Here is a 16,705-nt window from a genome sequence, read left to right on the forward strand (position 1 = left end):
GATGTGTGACTGTTAGTGAGCCGCATATTATTGTAGTGATGTATATACATCAGCCAGAACACTATGAGCACCTACCTAATAGCCTGTATGTCCATCCTCGCCATCGATAGCTGCGGCGACGCGTCTCCACATCTACATTTACATCATATTCAGCAGGACACCAAATAATGTGTTGCGGAGGGTACTTTCGGTAATACTATCTAGTCCCTCCAACTCTGTTGCACTTGCGAATAGTGCGTGGGGAGAATGATTGTCGGTTCGCATCTGTATTGGCTCAAATTTCTCGAATCTTCTCCACGTGGTCAATACACGAGATGTTCGTGGAGGGAAATAATATGTGGCCGACTCCTTCCGAAAAGTGGTGTCGCGAAATAATAGTAAATGTTTCCATGATGCACAACGCCTTTCTTGTAACGTCTGCCAGTGGAGTTCGTTTAGCGTCTCCGAAACGCTCTCTCGCCGGCTAAACGATCTCTTAAAAAAACGCGCCCCTCTTCGTAGGATCTTCTCTATCTCCACTATCAGTCCTACCTCATAGGAACCCCAGATACATAAACAGTACTCAATAATCCGGAAAACCAGTGCCTCGTATGCCGCTTCCTTCGTGGTAGAACTAATGTTCTTTAAGATTCTTCTGACGAATCTGAGTCTGGTGTCTGCTTTTCCCCCTATCTGTTTTATGTGGTAATTCCACTTAAGGTCACTCTCGATAGTTACTCATATGTATTTTACGACAGACGCTGTCTCCAGCTATTTGTCATCAATAGTGTAGCTGTACAGTAGTGTATTTATTTTCCTATGTATGAACAATATGACAGCATTGACCGCGCCACGTTATGGGAAACGTTAGAGGAACTTGGCATCCCATCAAAATACATCCGCTTAATTGCTGCTTGCTACTCTCAGTCTACGGCCCAAGTGCGGTTTGGTAATCAACTATCACCATCATTCAGTATACAAAATGGATTGAGACAAGGAGATCCATTGGCGCCAATATTATTCAATTTGGCCCTGGAAAAAGTAAGCCGTGACACTTGTCGAACCAGAGAGATGGAGATGGTGGGAGCAGACACAATCTTGGCATTTGCTGATGATGTTGTGATCCTTGGCGACACTCTAGAGCAAGTACGCAGGGATACTTCCCGATTCCTCCACAATGCAGAGAAAATTGGGCTGGTGGTGAACGAGGAAAAAACTAAATATCTTGTTGTATCACGCCGCCGAGATCTCCCTCCTTCCATTGATGTCGACAGGCATACCTTCGAACGAGTTGAAGAGTTCAAGTACCTGGGCTCCATACTAACAAATAGAAGTGAAGTAACGAAAGAAGTACAGCAACGTATAACAAATGCTAATCGCATGTTCTTTAGCCTGAACAATCTTTTCAGATCTCGGCTGATATCGCAGAAGAACAAGATCCACCTATACACGACACTGGTGAGACCAGTACTTTTATACGGCTGTGAAACTTGGGCAACATCAGCAACAGCAGAAGAAGCAATATGTGCATTTGAAAGGAAGGTACTTCGGAAGATATATGGACCCATCTACAATGCCATGGAAGGTAAATGGGAACGAAGAAAAAAAGAAGATTTATACCAGCGGTATGGAAAGCCACACATTGGACGAATATTGGCGCAGAAGAGACTCCAATGGTTTGGCCACATCCTACGGGCAGACGGATCCCTTCCAAACAGAGTCCTCAACTCTCAACCCACAGGAAAACGCCCTAGAGGACGCCCAAGAACTCGATGGAAGGATAGGATAACAACGATCCTGAAAGAAGTGGAACCAGCAGCCGTGGAGGAGGACGCCAACGACCGGATGAGATGGACTGCCATCTGCAACAGCTCCCTCCTCTCGTGTAATTGACAGACACTGCGTGTGTGTTTTTTTTTTTTTGTTTTTTTGTTTCTGTAATGTATCCCTCTTGCTTTTTAAACCTTTGATTGAATGCCCTGTTTATTTTTTCGTTTTTCTTTAAGCTGTAATGTACATATGTAACTTTTACTACTGTATAGAGTACTTTTGTAAGTCTTTTGTCTTTACTTTTCCTTTTGTTCTTCTTGCTGTAGGCCTTAAAGGCCCGATAAGGCAATAAATGATGATGATGATGATGATGATGAACAATATGTTACATTTATTCACGCTGAAGGCCAACAGCCAGTGCCTGCACCATTCATCAGTTCTCAGCAGGTTCTGCAAATTCTTACCAATATCTGAGGTTGCTACTTTGGTGTCTGCGAATAGCCTTAAAGGGCATCCGACGCTGTCTACTACATCATTTATGTACAGCATATTGTAAACTGCAACGGTCATAAAACACTTCCCTGTGGTACTCCGAATATTACCTTTACATTTGTCGATTTTGTTCCGTTAAGAGCGACGTGTAGAGTTCTATCTGCAAGAAAGTCTTGAATCCAATCGCCAGTCTGCTCGTATTTTTTTCATTAAGTGGCATTGTGGTACAGTGTCAAATGCCTTACTGGAATCAAGGCATACGGCATCAACCTGAGCGCCGTTGTTCACTGCGCTGTGGATCTAATGGAGGAACAGAGCAAGATCGATCTCTGTTTGCGGAATCCATGTTGATTTTTACAGAGGAAATGTTCATTTTCGAAATAAGTCATAATTCTTCAGCATAAAATATGTTCCATAATGCTACGACGGATTGAAGTCCACGTTATAGGTCTATAATTGTGTGGATCTGTCTCATGGCCTTTCCAGGCGTTAGGTACCTTTCGTTGCTCAAGCGATCTACGATAAATTACTGCTATAGGGGGAGCAAGTTCTTTCTCATAATCTTTATAGAATCTTATAGGTATCTCATCTGGTCCTGACGCCTTTCCACTAATAAGCAATTGTAGCAGCATTCCAATCACGCGATCGGTTATCTGAATATCTGCCATTTGGACGTTCGTACGACGATTGAAGGGAGGAACGGTGTTTCGATCTTTCGCAGTCAAACAATTTCGGATGACCAAGTTCCGTATATCTACCTTTTCTCTGTTATCTTCCGTTTCGGTGCCAGTATGGTCACTGACTGAATGATTTTATGATTTTGACCCACTTGTAGGGAAGCAGCCTACTCACGCCTTATAAATTTATCATCAGTCTTTCCTCTGTGTGCCATCCTAGTCTGCTGTAACTACCTCTGATGTCATAAATGTTGCGCAATACTCTAAAAATCATGTAAATAACCTGAAACGTTTCTAGCATGTCAGGAGTAATACTAAATCAATATGTGTTGAATATTAGTCAATAACTTTAACCATTTTCGAAATTCGGACGTTTTTCTGTAAAAATCATTGGCGCAACAGAAAAGAGCTAGAAACTTAAAATTTTTTATTTAGATTGCTTTTTCACAATAATTTAGTAGAAACAGTATTTTGGATCTCACAAATTAAAATTTTAGTTGTAATTCATAATTTTCTGGTTTTCGTCTTAAAAATTAAGGAAGCAAGATAGATTAAGTAGGCGAACAAATAAGGCTAGGATGTTTAAATTTAAGTAGGATGGAGATCCGCTATAATCATAAAGATGTGAGAAGTTTCAATTGAATAACTATAAATCTATAGCGGTAGCGTATCTCCAAAGGGCAATTTCAGAGCTCGTCTACTGCGTGTAGTGTAATTAAATTAATTGTCTCGCCCAAAATATTTGACTTAACCGCGTCAGACTTTTATTGTGATTACTTACCTGTGTGCTGAATGCACATTTAAATTGAGAGCTTCATCGGCCATCAGCAAAGGATGCAATGATTTATTCGATAACCTAAAGTGGTGCATTACTAGCCCAGCGGCTAGTCGGGAGACCCGATCTGATCAGGCGTTCCCTTAACCGTCCGCAACGCGGCTTTATATATAAGAACGCTGTGCGAGGAAGGAAGGCCCCAGTTCTCACCAGACGCTGAATAGCACACCACCTGTGTCGGGAGTCGCGTCGCGTCGGTATCATTGCTATAAACAGCCTCGGATGCCGTAACAAGTTACTCGGGATACGCGTAACCATGAAATCGTTTTCGAGTGAAGTGTTAATTCTGGGATAACTTTAATGATCTATCTTCAGTTTGCGTATGTCGTATTTTCACGTGCCTCCGCGGGACAGACATTCTACCATTATTTAGCGTGGCGTTGGACGAACATTATCATCAAATTATGGCGAGCATTCACATAAACATTTGATTTGAACAGTTGTAGTTGCTTCAGCGCATTAGACTCTGAACTGCTCTGTTAGTTGGATTGTGTGGATTCTTTTTGGTATGTGACTTTCAGAATATAGTGTACAATTTTAGAGAATCGTTTTTGATTATGAATCCCAGACAATCTACTAATTCCTCAGAGCTATAAGCTGTAGCTATAAGTGTATTTCTCAGATGAAGTGGGCACTAGGAATTCTAATTACAGGCTTCACGTTTTGCTAATCACTTTCTGGTGGCCAATATTTTAGTTAGAGAGCCAGTGTTGAGAACGGCAAAAGACAGCATAAATAATAGGAACATTTATATAACAATTAATTCCACCCGCCGCCCCACATGGTTAATCGGCCGGGAAATGCTTCTTTTCTGCATTACATTCTACATTTAAAATATAACAACAATTATTCCACCAGCCGCCCCACACACTTACTGGTTTTACATACGACCAAAATGTCTTATGGTTTTTACTCAAGTCGGTTGACTACGTCTTACTTTCAAAATCATTGAACGCTTCTGTCATCGCTCTCGTTAAGCTCGTTTTCGCTTCGTTCTGCTTTTGTTTGTCAGCTACGTTTATGCTTTTCTTGAATCTAAGATGAAGCGATCTTAGTTTTCGTAGTGCATCTCTAACACGGCTGTTGAACCATGGTGGATCTTTCCAATCCCTTAAAAACTTACTCGGAACATACTTGTCTAGGGCATACTGAACGATGTCTTTGAATTTTTTCCATTTGTTCTCCACATCTTCGTCCACATCACCGAATATTTGATACTGACTGCTGAGATATTCATCATAGATGCTGCACAGCCTTATGATTACTGATACCTTCCCATACGTTAGTTGATTCTATAAGTTCAGGTCTGTTTGTTGGCAGGAGGTCTAAGACGTTACCCTCACCAGAAAATTACCACACGAATCCCTGTAGTGGTTTGGAAGCAGCGATGCCGTGCAAGGTCGCTGTAAGGAGTGGGCAACACATTTGCACAAAAAAGGTTCCAATTCCCGTAAATTTTGGGAATGGGGCTTAACTCTGACGCCACGTTCAGCCACACCCGACATCGATCGGGTTAAGAACTGCTGAGTGACTTGGACATAATATAAATTGGAACTTGTCTCTGTGTTCCTCGAACCATTCCATCACACTCCTGGTTCTCTGACTTGGCCAATTAATTTGCTGAAAAATGCCACTGCCGTCAGAAAACATGATGCCCATGAAGGGGTGTACGTGGTCTGCAACCAGTCTATGATACTCCTTGGCTGTCATGGTGCTTTGTAAGAGTTCTATTGGACCCATGGCTGCCATTTCAGCATGTTCCCAAGGGCATAATGGAACCGCCACCAGCTTGTCTCCGTCCCGCAGCACAAAAGTCAAGGAGCTGTTCCACTGGAAGAAGACGGATTCGTGCACTGCCATCAACAAGATGAAGAAGGTATCGGGATTCATCAGACCATGCAACGCTGAACCACTGTGCGAACGTCCAGTGCCAATGGTCACGTGCAAATTTCAGTCTTAGTGCTGACGTCGTGTTGTTAGCATTGGTACATGCATGAGTCATCGGTTGCGGAGACACAGCGTTAGGAGTGTTCAATGCACTGTCCGTTCAGACTTGTACTCTGCCCAGCATTAAAGTCTGATGTTAGTTGCGCTACAGTGATATGAAGTGATCTTCGTTTACGCAGAGCTTTTCTAACACGGCTATTGACCCATGTTGGATGTTTCCATCCCATAAAAACTTACTCGGAACATACATGTCTAGAGCATATTGAACGATGCCTGTTTCACCAATCTCGCAGCCTACAACGTCCGACATCTGTAATGACGGGTGGTCGCTCAACCCCAAGACGTCTGGAAGTGGTTTTATCTTTGTTTGGCCACTTATTGAAGACGCTCACCACAGCACTGTTCAAACGCCCGACAAATGGTGGAGTTTCCCAGATGTTCGTGACGGGGCTCCGTACCATCACAATCTGCCCTTGGTCAAACTCAGATAGATCGTGTGCCTTCCCCATTCAACACAGGGACGGCACACTCACTTATACTACATACACCGTGTGTGCTTGTCTGTCTAGCAGTCATTCCCCGCCCGGTGACGCTGCTATCGCCAGAACGGGTTTATATTGATAAACGGCCGATCGTCACAACGTTCTATCTGATGAGTGTACATTGAGGAATAAGAAAGACGTCACAAGAGGTTATTCGAATGAGACGGAAACCAGCAGATGTGATGAACAATTACAGACAAGCAAATGGTTACAATTTCAGAAAATTTGGATGATGTTATTCAAGAGAATGAGCTTCATAAATTGAGCAAGCAGTTCATCAGCTTGGCATTGATTGATGGAGTTTTTGGATGCTATCCTGAGGGACATCGTGCCACAATTGGCGCATTAGCTCGTCAAAATTCGGAGCTGGTAGGAGCGCTATGCCTATAATGGTCCAAACATTCTCACTTGATGAGAGAACCGAATGGGAGATGCGACGTTGCTGGCCAAGGTTGAGTTTGGCAAGCACGAAGACAAGCAATAGAAACTCTCGCCCTGTGCGAGCGACCATTATCTGCCTTAGATGTAATCCCCGGATAGCTTGGCATGACCGGCAACAAAACGGGCAGTAGAATCGTCGAGATATTGCTGTGTTGTTACGCTGCTGCGGATGACATTTAAAAGGCTTTTTTCTGGGTGGGGGAAGTCATCAATCTTCTGACTGCTTTGATGCGGCCCGCCACGAAGTCCTCACATGTGCTAAACTCTTCATCTCAGAGTGGCACTTACTACCTACGTTCTCAGTTATTTGCTGGATGTATTCCTCTACAGTTTTCGTCCTCTACAGATCTCCTTATGCCATGGAAGTCATTCCTTGATGTGTCAACAGATGTCCCTTCTCCTTGGCAGTGTTTTAAACATTTTCATTTTCTGTCCGATTCTGCGCAGACCCTCCTCATTTCTTACCTTATCAGTCCTCTGTAGCACCGCATCTCAAATGAAACAGTTGCACAAGGCGCCAAATTACGCACCACAGAAAAAGCAACTGTAGTACTTACTCATATACCGCGAAATGCAACAACATGGAAAATGTATATAGTGATGTCACGAACAATATGGTTGCAATGGAGTGATCACTCCCAGAAGCTGTTAGTCGCGCAATTCACACATCGAACACTTTGAACACGCGACGTGTACTCATAGGATTAAGATGACTGTTAAGTACTGAGGTGCACTGTCGACTGTTTAAATTACAGCGCTACAGCAACGCCAGCGCTTTGTTCACAGTGGCTGGTCACTGAACCACAAGCCCGACGTTTCAGCCTTTGCCAAGGTTTTTGTAACGAGATACCAGTGCCACACCTTTGGACAAGAAATAAACTCGTTGAGTTCGGCGTTACAAACGTCTGACAGGCACTTGCGATAACAGGAGAGGAACGATTAAATACGTCCTCGGCGCAATAAAATATAATTTAATAAACATTAACTCGCTATAAGAAATAGACTACACGTGATAGTTAACACGGGTAATTTACGGGTAGATTGATTTCGCACACCTCTGCAGTTAATTCCTTTTGTGAAGGTAATAAAGAGTTTTGCTACAGGCATTACAATGCTGCCCTGCTGTACGTGAGGTGGGGCCATACTCACCTACCGCCAGACCGATGCACCATGCGTCGTTAAGGGAAGAAAATTTTTTATCTGTCTTTTCATGTGTTGGGCCGTTTCTTCTACAGTTGCTGCCGGCTTCCTATCCTACTAGGGTGAATGTTGGAACAGGGCCATTCCAGTCATAAATAAGGCAAACCATCTGAGGCACAGAGAAACAATATGTAATACCAAAGCAGACCGCGGAAAAAATATTGGAAAGAAATTTACAAATTTACATGTGCTACTGAATGATGTGCAATATATATATATATATGCGAGGATTGGAACTTTAATAGTGACAACTATTTATTTACAGCTCGTACAAAATAGATACTTGTTTTAAAGTTTTACTGACCTTCACTGACCTTCAAAGTAGTCAGCAGCATTGTGTATAACCCGTTGCCAGTGATGTGGAAGTCTTATGACACTCTTAGCAGTGCCAGTTGTGTTGACAGTTTGAGCGGCGCGGTCTATTGCCCGACGAATTTGAAGCAGTTCTGAAGCGAATGCCGTGAAGTGTTTCCTTCAGTTTAGAAATCGAGTTGAACTTACGAGGCCTAAAGTCAGGGGAGTGCAGTAGGTGGTATAGCATTTAGCAACCCCATCAGTCAAACAAACAGCTTACAGTGAATGTGCTTGATCATTGTCCTGCAAAATGATGCTCAAGTCCTGCAGAAAGTGTCATCACTTCTGTCTCTAAGCTGGTCGTAGGTTGTGTTCCAAACATGAACAGCATAGAGACAGAAGTGATGACACTTTCTGCAGGACCTGACCATCGTTTTGCAGGGCAATGTTCAAGCACGTACAGTGCAAGCTGTTACTGATTTGTTTGACTGATGGATCTGCTAAGTGCTATAACACCTACTGCACTCCCCAGACTTAAGCGCTCGTGAGTTCAACTCGATTTCTAAACTGAAGGAAACACTTCACGGCATTCGCTTTAGAACTGCGACAAATTGGTCGGGCAATAGACCGCGCCACTCAAACTGTCAACACAACTGGCACTGCTAAGAGTATCCTACGACTTCCAAATCGCTGGCAACGGGTTATACACAATGCTGCTGACTACATTTAAGGTCAGTAAAACTTTGAAACAAATATCCATTTTGCACGTGCTGTAAATAAATACCTGCCACTATTAAAGTTCCAACCCTCGTATATATAATGATGTGCAGTAACTATCAGAAATTTTTAGTTTTTTCATCCAGTTCTCATGCGATACATATAGTGGAGATGAATTTATGCATGCCACTGAACGATGTATAGTGACTTACCTATATACAGGGTGCCCCATTTATCTTGACCACTCGAAATAACTATTTGTCCAGACGCAAATTACAAAATGTTTCAAACAAATGCTCTTTAGCTGTCAGAGGGACAGCATTCAGCATGATTGTCTTCGTAGTAGCTTTGTTTTTTACAAAGATATGAACAGCGCTATGACGTTTTTAAATGGCACCCTGAAATTTTTATTTGGCAATTCATTTCCTCTCCTAAAGGCCTATTCAAAAATGTACCACAGTGTACCATTCACTGAAACACAATGTTATTAACTACATAACACAACACTGACTTTGAGCCTGGGATCACAAACTCGCATATTTAGCTTTTATGTTTGTTTTGTAGTTTGATTCTTAATTTCTTTCCGAGTGTTTGTGCGCTTGCATATTTAATTACATAAAATCCTTGCGTATTCTCGTATTTGAGAGGAGTTATATTGCTTATTGATAGCTGTAAAGTATAAATTCGTGGAGTCGTTAGCCAGTTGTTTGTTTTGGACAACCAGTGCTTTATGTTTATTTCGTAGAGTCAGTTAGCAGCAGATAGAGGCCAGTGCAGTTTCATCTGTGCTTGCAGAGTGACGTGTGCGAGCAGCAGTAGCAGAAACTAGTCGTATATTCAGTTTTTCGTATTAGTTCCGCAGGTTTAATTCAAATTACTTTGTGTGTTTGTGTGCTTGTGTGATGAAATTTTTCGGAACTTTGCGTATTTTCGAATTAGAAAGGGATAGTATCAAATTTTAATAACGGTAGAGTGTAACATCGCGTAGGCGTTTGTCATTTGTACTAAGACAGGGGTAGGATCGCATTGCAATATCTGTATAGTGGCGTAGTCGTGGTCATTTGATTGCTTGGTTCGTAAGTAATTGTTCATATATCGCAGCTCAATCTGGCGCTGGTGACGTAACGGTGCAGTCACATATTGCTGTTTTATTTGTCGCAACTCTATACGTCCAGATCTTAGCAGTAGCATGGACTGGGTGTGTGCGTGCTGTGTGCCGGCGCAGGAGGAACTGGCCGCGGTTCGCGAGCAGCTGAGCGTGCTTTTGGCCACGGTCAGCCGCCTTCAGGCTGCTGCCTCGAGGTGCAGCGACGGCGGAGGGTCTGGCGCATCGCTTGAGACACCCCAGGTGTCGCTTGCAGCGTCCGCTGACTCAGCCGCCGAGGCACCTTCTATTGTACCCGGCGCGTTGGGGCCTCCCTCACCTCAGGGTGAGTGGCGGACTGCAACCCGTTCACGCGCGTTCGAGGTGAAGGGTCAATGTGGAGGCTGGCCGGCTGGCATCGCCCGTTCATCCTGTCAGTGGGCAGGTGGCCGCTCCTTCAGCAGGACCCGAGCAGGCACACGGGGCCAAAGGCTTGCTGGTTATTGGGAGTTCAAACGTTAGGCGGGTGATGGAGCCCCTTAGGGAAATAGCGTACAGGGCTGGAAAGAATTCCAACATGCACTCTGTTTGTCTGCCGGGGGGCCTCATCCAAGACGTGGAGGCGGCCTTGCTGCGGCTATCATGCGTACGGGGTGCAGTCGTCTGCAAGTAGTTGCTCACGTCGGCACCAATGATACCTGTCGCTTGGGTTCTGAGGCGATCCTCAGTTCGTACAGGCGTCTGGCGGTTGATGAATACCGCTGGCCTCGCACACGGGGTGCAAGCAAAACTCTCTATTTGCAGCATCCTTCCAAGAGTTGATCGGGGTGCTTTGGTTTGGAGCCGAGTGGAGGGTCTCAGCCAGAGGCTTCGTCGACTCTGTGACGGTCTCTGCTACAGATTTCTAGACTTGCGCTATTGGGTGTGGAATTGTAGGACGCCCCTAGATTGGTCATGGGTGCACTACACAAAGGAAGCGGCTACTCGGGTAGCAGAGTACTTGTGGCGTGCACATGAGGATTTTTTAGGCTAGGCAGTAGTGCGAGATGTCCTGATGAACACTCACCAGTCGACGTGCAGGCAGGGAAATCAGGACGCGCGCAGTGTAAAGACACTTCAGTTATAAAGGTATTATCAGTAAATTTTCACAGTGTTCGGAATAAAGCTCCTGAATTTACTGCCCTCCAGGAAGCGTGTGGCTCGCTAATTATTCTCGGGACAGACCTAGATGAACCCTGAGATAGGAAGTTATAAAATATTTAGTGAGGACTGGAATGTGTATCGGAAAGACAGATTAGACACCGTAGTAGGTGGTGTCTTCATTGCAGTTGACAAAAATATTGTGTCTACTGAGGTCGAAGTAGAGTGTGATTGAGAAGTTATCTGGTTGCGCTTAACAGGGCTAGGAGAAATAAAGTTTGTTGGTGGGTGTTATTACCGGCCACCAGGTAGCACCGTAACAGTTCTAGAATCATTCAAAGGGAGTCTACACTATGTATCGCGGAAGTACCCAGCTCATGCTATATTAGTCGGAGGCGACTTCAACCTACCTAGTATATATTAGGATGTCTATGGATTCATTACAGGTGGTACAGACAAGCCGTCGTGTGAATTACTTTTGAACACATTATCCGAAAACTCTCTTGAGCAGTTAAATCTACAGCCAACGCGTAGTGGAAATATTTTAGATATGGTGGCCACGAACAGACCAGACCTCATCGACGGTGTCAGTGTTGAGACAGGGATTAGTGATCATGATGTTTTCATTACGACTATGGTTACGAAGGCTAGGAGAGTATTCTTACTAGAAAGAGCAGATAAGCAGTTGTTAGCATCACAATCAGTAAACAAATCGACTTCATTCACTTCCGATACGATGAACGTGGAAGAATTATGGGCAAATTTTAAACACATTGTAAATCACGCATTGGGGAGAAAGTGGGTTACGCACGGAAAAGACCCACCTTGGTTCAACAGCGCTATTCGGAAAATGCTCAGGAAGCAAAGACAGTTGCACTCGCGGTACAAGAAAGATCGGGAGAATGAGGACTGGCAAAAGTTACTAGAGATTCGTGCTGCTGTAAAAAGAGCGACGTGCGAAGCATACGACCACTACCACCGTCATACCTTAGCAAAAGATCTTGCTGAAAACCCAAGAAAATTCTGGTCTTACGTAAAATCGGTAAGCGCGTCGAAGGCTTCCATCCTGTCACTTACTGATCAGTCTGGCCTGGCAACGTAAGACGGCAAAACGAAAGCTGAAATTTTAAATTTAGCATTTGAGAGATCTTTCACGCAGGAGGATCGTACAAACATACCGCCGTTTGACTCTCGTACAGATTCCCGTATGGAGGACATAGTGATATACATCCCTGGGGTTGTGAAGCAGCTGAATGAGTTGAAAATAAATAAATCGCCAGGTCCTGATGGGATTCCAATTCGGTTTTACAGAGAGTACTCTACTGCATTGGCTCCTTACTTAGCTTGCATTTATCGCGAATCTCTTGCCCAACGTAAAGTCCCGAGCGACGCGAAAAAAGCGCATGCGACGGATGTGTATAAGAAGGATAGAAGGACGGATCCTCAGAAGTACCGACCAATATCCATAACATCGGTTTGTTGCAGGATTCTCGAATATATTCTCAGTTCGAATGTGATGAATTTCCTTGAGACAGAGAAGTTACTGTCCATGCATCAGCACGGCTTTAGAAAACATCGCTCCTGCGAAACGCAACTCGCCCTTTTTTCACATGATATCTTGCGAACCATGGAAGAAGGCTATCAGACGGATTCCATATTCCTTGATCTCCGGAAAGCGTTTGACTCGGTGCCCCACTGCAGACTCCTAACTAAGGTACGAGCATATGGGATTGGTTCCCAAATATGTGAGTGGCTGGAAGACTTCTTAAGTAATAGAACCCAGTACGTTGTCCTCGATGGTGAGTGTTCATCGAAGGTGAGGGTATCATCTTGAGTGCCCCAGGGAAGTGTGGTGGGTCGGCTGTTGTTTTCTATCAACATAAATGATCTTTTGGATACGGTGGATAGCAATGTGCGGCTGTTTGCTGATGATGCTGTGGTGTACGGGAAAGTGTCGTCGTTGAGTGACTGTGGTTCAAATGGTTCAAATGGCTCTGAGCACTATGTGACTTAACATCTGAGGTCATCAGTCCCCTAGAACTTAGAACTATTTAAACCTAACTAACCTAAGGACATCACACACATCCATGCCCGAGGCAGGATTCGAACCTGCGACCCTAGCGGTCGCGCGGTTCCAGACTGACGCGCCTAGAACCGCTCGGCCACTCCGGCCGGCTGAGTGACTGTAGCAGGATACAAGATTACTTGGAGAGGATTTGTGATCGGTTTAAAGAATGACAGCCAACTCTAAATATAGATCATGTAAATTAATGCAGATAAATAGGAAAAAGAATCCTGTAATGTTTGAATACTCCATTAGCGTAGCGCTTGACACAGTCACGTCGTTTAAATATTTGGGCGTAACATTGAAGAGCGATATGAAGTGGGACAAGCATGTAATGGCAGTTGTGGGGAAGGCGGATAGTCGTCATCGGTTCATTGGTAGAATTTTAGGAATATGTGGTTCATCTGCAAAGGAGACAGCTTATAAAACACTAATACGACCTATTCTTGAGTACTGCTCGAGCGTTTGGGATCCCTATCAGGTCGGATTGAGGGAGGACATAGAAGCAATTCAGAGGTGGGCTGCTAGATTTGTTACTGGTAGGTTTGATCATCCCGCGAGTGTTACGGAAATGCTTCAGGAACTCGGGTGGGAGTCTCTAGAGGAAAGGAGGCGTTCTTTTCGTGAATCGCTACTGAGGAAATTTAGGGAACCAGCATTTGAGGCTGACTGCAGTACAATTTTACTGCCGCCAACTTATATTTCGCGAAAAGACCCCAAAGATAAGAGAGATTAGGGCTCGTACAGAGGCATATAGGCAGTCATTTTTCCCTCGTTCTGTTTGGGAGTGGAACAGGGAGAGAAGATGCTAGTTGTGGTACGAGGTACCCTCCGCCACGAACCGTATGGTGGATTGCGGAGTATGTATGTAGATGTACATGAGTCGTCAGAAAACAAATGAAAACCAAGTAAAAACGTAACACAAAACTGACGTTGAATCTCCTGTACCATTTCCCAGGAGTAGAACATTCAAAGGTGCTCAAAGTGGTGACCCTGGACACCGAAACACAGGTGCACTCGTTCAATGAAAGAATTATTTACTGCTTCCAGTGTTGCCTGCTGAAGAGAATTACAAGCAAGCACGATACGTTCCTGCATGTCTTCTGGAGGTGTTGGAATATCACGATAGACTTCTTAAAAGCATCCCAAAGAAAAAAGTCCAGAGGACGTAAATCAGGAGACCTAGCGGGACAAGTAACTGTTCTTACTCGACCAATCCATCTGGCAGGATACCTTCGGTTCAGAACATGACGGGAACGCGAGGCATTATGTGCTGGACATCCACCGTGTTGATACCACATAAGCATTCCGGTTCTTAGCGGCATTTCATCCAGAAGAGGAGGAAGAATTCGTCTGAGAAAGTTGGCTTTCGCTGTGCTGTTTAGCCTACGATTGGTGAAATAAGGACCAATAATTGTAGTACCAAGCATCCCACACCAGACATTAACTCTCCACTGACGCTGTTGTTCCACCTGTGTAATCCATCGTGGGTTGTCGCTGAACCAATAATGCATATTCCTTGTATCTACCTGTCCTTTGTTTGAGAAGGAACATTCGTCAGCAAATACTGACTGTACTGCACATGATTCTGGAAATCATTCCCATGCAATTCTTGATGTAGGTATACATCGTAAGGATGGAACCGGTGACGTGTGAGAATAGGATGTACACTGGTTTTAGGAATGCGAATCTCGTGTTCAAGCTGTCGTGTGCTCACATGTGGATTCGTAGCAACGGAAGCGAGAACAGTAACTTTGGCAGTTGCGTCTGTGATAGTGCTACGACGATTGCGTTGGCGTGGGTTGAAACTTCCAGTTTCCTGAAACTTCGCAACAAGACGAGAAAACATCCGTCGGGAAGGTGGATTCTTGTCAGGATATATTCCGCTGTCTGCGTAGCATTTCGCCTACCTTCAACAACAACAATAAAAGAAACGTTATGTCGATGCAGTTTGTAGGGAAGACAGCCTGTCAAACGATAAATCACTGTACTAAATGTAACCGCACATAAGAAAACAGTATTACAATTACTGTTATGCTAACTTACATTCCCCGTAAATGCGTAGCATTTCTACCTTATCTTCGTTGGTGTACATTCACTCATACAACTCTTCAACTGACGATGGTTGTCGGAATGACGGGTGTGCATTCTACTTATGTTTACATTTGTCCTCTGTTAGCGTCAGGACGTGGATGTGTTCCATTACTGCGAGTACCTGCACTAAGCGCTGGGAGCGTCAATGACAGTGTTGTGTTATGTAATTAATAACGTTGTGTTTCAGTGAATGGTACACTGTGACACATTTTTGAATAAGCCTTTAGGAGAGGAAATGAATTACCGAATAAAAAATTCAGGGTGCCAGTTAAAAAAGTCATACCGCTGTTCATATATTTGTAAAAAAAACAAAGCTACTACGAAGGTAATCATGCTATTGATATCCCCGTGACGGCTAAAGAACATTTGCCTGAAACATTTTGTAATTTGCATATGGACAAACAGTTATTCAGGGTGGTCAGGATTATATACAGGGTGTCCCATTTCAGGCAAATGTTGTTTAGCCGTCAGGGGGATATCAATCAGCATGATTGCCTTAGTTGTAGCTTTATTTTTTACAAAGATATAAACAGCGGTATGACTTTTTAACTGGCACCCTGAATTTTTTATTCGGTAATTCATTTCCTCGCCTAACGACCTATTCAAAAATGTGTCAGAGTGTGCCATTCACTGAAACACAACTTTATTAATTGCATAACACAACACTGACGTTGACGCTCCCAGCGCTTAGTGCAGGTACTCGGGGTAATGGAACACATCCACGTGCTGACGTTGACAGAGGAAAAATGTAAACATAAGTAGAGTGCACACCCGTCATTTCGTCAACCACTCTCAGTTGAAGAGCTGTGTGAGTTGAATGTACACCAACGAAGAGAAGGTGGAAATGCTACTCATTTATGGGGTATCTGGTAAGTAACTTACTAGGTATATATATATATATATATATATATATATATATATGAATTTTCTGCAGTAACAATACCTGGTAAGTAATATACAGGGTGGTCCATTGATAGTGAATGGGTCAAATATCTAACGAAATAAGCATCAAACGAAAAAACTACAAAGTACGAAACTCGTCTAGCTTGAAGGGGGAAACCAGATGGCGGTATGGTTGGCCCGCTAGATGGCGCTAACATAGGTCAAAGGGATATAGACTGCGTTTTTTTAAATAGGAACCATCATGTTTATTACTCATTCGTGTAGTACGTAAATAAACATGAATGTTTTAGTTTGGACCACTTTTTTCGCTTTGTTATAAATGGCGCTGTAGTAGTCACAAACTTACAAGTACGTGGTATCACGTAACATTCCGTCAGTGCGGGCGGTATTTGCTTCGTGATACATGACCCGTGTTAAAATGGACCTTTTACCAACTGTGCAAAAGGTCGATATCGTGTTGATGTATGGCTATTGTGATCAAAATGCCCAACGGGCGTGTGCTATGTATGCTGCTCGGTATCCTGC

The 16,705-nt window shown here is 43.8% G+C and overlaps 1 protein-coding gene across 1 annotated transcript in view; it reads right to left on the reverse strand.

Annotated features, from left to right (window-relative positions):
- Positions 1-16,705, reverse strand: part of LOC126456604 (uncharacterized) — a 148,825-nt gene that overhangs the window by 55,578 nt on the left and 76,542 nt on the right. The gene's annotated exons all lie outside the window — the stretch shown is intronic.

Source organism: Schistocerca serialis, chromosome 2, assembly GCF_023864345.2.
Source record: "Schistocerca serialis cubense isolate TAMUIC-IGC-003099 chromosome 2, iqSchSeri2.2, whole genome shotgun sequence".
NCBI lineage: Eukaryota > Metazoa > Arthropoda > Insecta > Orthoptera > Acrididae > Schistocerca > Schistocerca serialis.